Source organism: Alligator sinensis, unplaced genomic scaffold, assembly GCF_000455745.1.
Source record: "Alligator sinensis unplaced genomic scaffold, ASM45574v1 scaffold417_2, whole genome shotgun sequence".
In the NCBI taxonomy this organism is placed as follows: Eukaryota; Metazoa; Chordata; order Crocodylia; family Alligatoridae; genus Alligator; species Alligator sinensis.
The window spans coordinates 1,257,920-1,262,335 of NW_005842456.1; positions in this window are offsets into that span (position 1 = coordinate 1,257,920).

Genomic DNA, 4,416 nt, shown 5'->3' on the forward strand with positions numbered 1-4,416 from the left:
CCCGAGTAGCCGTGCCCAGGGAGTCATAGGCAGCCTCCCAACTATATACAAACATCAAAGACGTGGCGGGTGAGAATAAGAGGGTGCCTTGGGCCGGCCTTGACACGGAACGAGGGACCTTGCAGAGATCACGGCCCTCCTAAAGAACCCTGCCGTGACACTTATATTTAAGTATCAACGTTTGTGGGACCCCAATTACTAAGGAAATTTCATGGTAATCCAGCAGTAATTCATACTGTGTCCTATTTAAGTGTTCCCTCAGTCATACGAGTTATGAAATCACTTCCCCGATGAAGATGCTGTCAACCAACATCAGGCCAGCCACTGAGGCCCGGAGTAAAACTTTTAAGTAATGCAGGAAGAAACAGTTCTGCTGCATTCTTGTCCCTTCATACCACTATGGAAGTAAAAGGGCACCTTAAATTATCAGCAGCTAATATTTGCCCCACATTGATATCCTTTGTTGGGGGCATAGCAAAGTGCATATGAGAATCTAATTCAGAGGGAGTTTGTTTTTTTTTTTTTTTTTTTTTAAAGAGAGTTTTACAAGTGTTAGTGCCTCTTAATTTTGATGCAGTGTGGAACATATGTCAGGCATTTCTCTGCTATCCAGATGCACAAAAAAAGGACCAGTAAGTCACCTTAGAAAGTGAGACAAGAAAAGCATTGGCAAATGCGCAGCAGTAGTCCTTGAACTACACTAAACTTTCATTTGACTTCCTGCCATAAGTGGAACAGCTGCTTAACATATTTGAGTGTGAGGAATAAGGAAATACGGAGGGGGAAGGAGTTGTTTCTGAATACACACCAAAATGTCTTAAGGGTTTAGAGCCCTTAAACCTCTGAAGAGGTTTGGTTCCTTGGGGATTTCGGAACAACTATGGAGTGTCCCTGTGCCTGAAGAAGGGTGCTTGTGCCCAAAAGCTTGCAAATAACTTTGTTCCAACCACTCAACTGGTCTAATAAAAGAGATCACATCTACCCAAAGAATCTTGTCTGCCTTAGATGTCTGAAAGAGGTGCTGTCTGCCTTGCAGGCTGCAATGTGTATGGGAGGGCTGTGGATAGTTAATGGATGTGTTAAATGTTGTACTAGTTTTATCTCTATCCTTCCTTTGAAGCCAGAGTGCTTCTATGATCAGTTCAGACCATTATTGCTTTTCCTTCTTCTAGATCACCAGTAGAAGCTTATGTCTAGTGTTATGCTCTTCTATGCTCATTGACATCAGGCAGAGTTTTGTGCTGGCCAGGAGAGCAGACTGCTGGCATTCATGTGCGTGTCTGACAGGAAAGCAGGAACTTTGAGTGTAGTTTGGTTTGGTGTATTGCAGTAATCATTTTGGCCGTGATCAGGTTAAATCTCTAGTTACTGCTCTAAACTTTCTGCTTTTACCTACATATATGGGGACAAGGGTAAAGATACAGTTATGAGGTTGTGCAGCAAATGCATTGTTCAAGGAGAGCTATGCAAGCGCTCAATTGATTGGGTTTTTTTTTTTTGTTTTTGTTTTGTTTTACTCCCCTTGCTGCAATAGGCACCCTCCCCTCCCCTCACAAAGGTTAAGGCAGTTCACGGTTTTGGACACCAGTCATCGTGAAGTGTACTGCACCCTTTCCTCAGGATGTATCCATTGCAATGTAATCTTTATAAAGAACAAGTCCTGAATTGTGAGGTTAGGGTCATGTTGCAACACACAGAAAAGAGAAACCTTCCCCTAGACTTCTTGGAAATGTCAAAACTAAGTGATGAGTGCTGTGAAACCTGAAGAGAATCTTCTCATCCTCTCCATGAACCTTTGTCACCATATTATGTGGAAATAAAATACGTGCTGCCCTTCTTGATAAAAGGAGTGCTTCTATTTCTGTCTTTTGGCAGGGTTCTCTTCCTACCAGTGGTTAAAAATTGCATGGGTTGGGAGCTCCTAAAACCAAGCAATTACGAGGGCTGATGGATGGAGTATGAATTGGAGCCACTCCTCATTCCTTTACTGTAAAGTAAATCTAAGTCCTGGAATGAGGAGTGGCCCCTATTTGCAACAACTAATTTGCAAGACATTATAGTCTATTTTTTTGTAATTAAATACATGAAGAATTGTATACTCTTTCCTCAACAACACCCTCATTACCTTTAAATTACATGGGCTACAAAGGGGCATTCCTCTGGCTCCATGTAATTTCAAGTTACAGCTGTGTGTCATTTTAATGTTCATCTTCTCTATACTGTAATGGCTTTTACTGTGCTTCTGTAGGGATTTCTTTTCTATTTGTAAAACAAATTCAGTGGTGGCAAAAAGCTGGATTGGAGAACTAAATGACTTTACTAACAAAACAGATGTATAGTTACTGCGTGCGCTATAAGTTCTCCATACTGGTTTGCCCAAGTGCTTGAGTCTTGGCTTCATGGAGCCACCCCTGGGGCCAAAGGAGAGTAATGCAGCCTCAGTACACATGAAAACTGCCACAACTATGCCAAAGGGGATTGTCCCTTTGGAAAATGAACTATCAATTCATTTCACATTTGCAGTCAAAAAAAAGTATCGGTTAGCAACTGTTTATCTGAAACAGTTTTGGAAGAGTGGATGGTATGGTACCTCATGACTAATTCCCTGGGATGCCCAGGAAGATGTGATGGCAAAGTATTTTTGCCATGCAAATCAATACATTATGTACAGGGAACAGGTCAGTAGAGAGAGAACATGATAGATGTATGCAGTCATTATTCTTGCAAAAGATCTATTTTAATACCCTGGATCCCCCAGTTTTATTTTATGGCATGATACTGGTGCTAAACACGAGTGGCTGGGTGGGCAGGCAGGTATAATTCTTATAACTATTCTTAATTCCAATTTCCAAAGCACCATTTCTCTTACACCTCATGGGGTCCCTTTCCCTTGTTGATTGTAGTAGGCCCTTTGCTTGCTCTTTGGTTTGTTTTCTGCTGTCCAACTGGGAGCTCTGTGAGGAGACTGGTTCAAGGTTTGGGGGGTTTTTGTTTGTTTTTGTCTTTTTTCTTTTTGAATCTCGTAATGGGGCTAGAAATAAAAAGGAAGTTGTCAAAAGGAAAGCTGTGACTTTGTCCAGTTTTGTTGCGGCTCCATAAATTTAACCTTATTCGTTGTGGCTATGGCTCTTTTTCCATAGGTTCTGGTAAGAGGGAACCAGGAGGGGACTCTGGGCTGGACAAAGATATTTATCAAAAGCATATGCTACATCAGGGGTGGCCAGAGTTACGCACCCTGGGAGCCACATCTGGTCCTGCACTGAAGGTCAAGAGCTGTAGAGCTTTGCCCACTTCTCCAGTTTAATGTGCTGGGCTGCAGCCCCAGCAGCCTGGTGCCTGAGCTGGCAGTCCTGGAGGGGAGAAGTGGGCAGGGTTTCGGCTCTGGAGAGCTGCAAGTACCATGCTAGAAAGCCTCATGCAACTCATGAGCCGCAGTTTGGCCACCACTGTGCTACATCTACGTGTAGGTTTAAAAAAGTCCTCCTTTACTCAGCACTAGCAAAAAAGAAAGATATGATCATGACAAACTCCACTTGTAAGGGGAATTCCCACCACTCAAAAATACTATACATCATATCCCTAGGTGGTATATGATGGCAGAGTTTAATTGAAAGCAATTGGTACTTATATTCTGAAATCCAAAATCATGATCTAAAGCTCTGCCACCCCCCAGGTGCCACTTAAACCTAGAGGTTTGTGAAGGCCGTAGGTGCCTCACTTTTTTTTTTTGTTTTTACTTTCCCCAGTTCTGCTTCTATGCACCCGTCTCATCCCTGTGCCCCATTGGGATCATTGTCTTGGAGTTCCTCTGCCTGTCTCATGTGAGGGGCTCAGTATGCTAAGTCAGCTCATTTTCTATATCCATTCTGTCCCTGCCTTCTGGTCTTGCTTGCCCTACAAAATATAAACACATCTCAAATTTGCTAGCACTCTATTACAGTGGTTCTCAAGCTTTTTGGACATGAGGCACCCTTCCATAACTTTTGTCAATTGAGTGGCACTCAATGTAAAAAAACTAGTTTATATATTTCAGTGCTTACTTCCTTGCAGAGGGGCCCAGGAGTGGGGATGGGGGACTGTCCAATCAGGGACAAGCCTAAGTCTGCATGTATCTGCTTAGGTCCTAGCAAGTTCCTAACATGGTGCCCTGGCACCCTGATTGAGAATCACTGCTCTGTGTTCTAACCTATGTGCTTCATAATGGGTACTTATAGACATGCAGGCCCCCGCTAACTCATGGAGCTTTACATAAAGCACCATGAGTTAATGCCCTCCGCTCTCCCCAACAGATGTTCACCTGTTGGGTGGTGGGTGGATCAAGCTCCACTTTGGAGCTCATTGAGCCCAAGTCTCCTGCAGTCTCTCTCCCCTAACATGCCCCCTCACTCCCCCCCCCCCCCCCCCCCCCTGCCACTG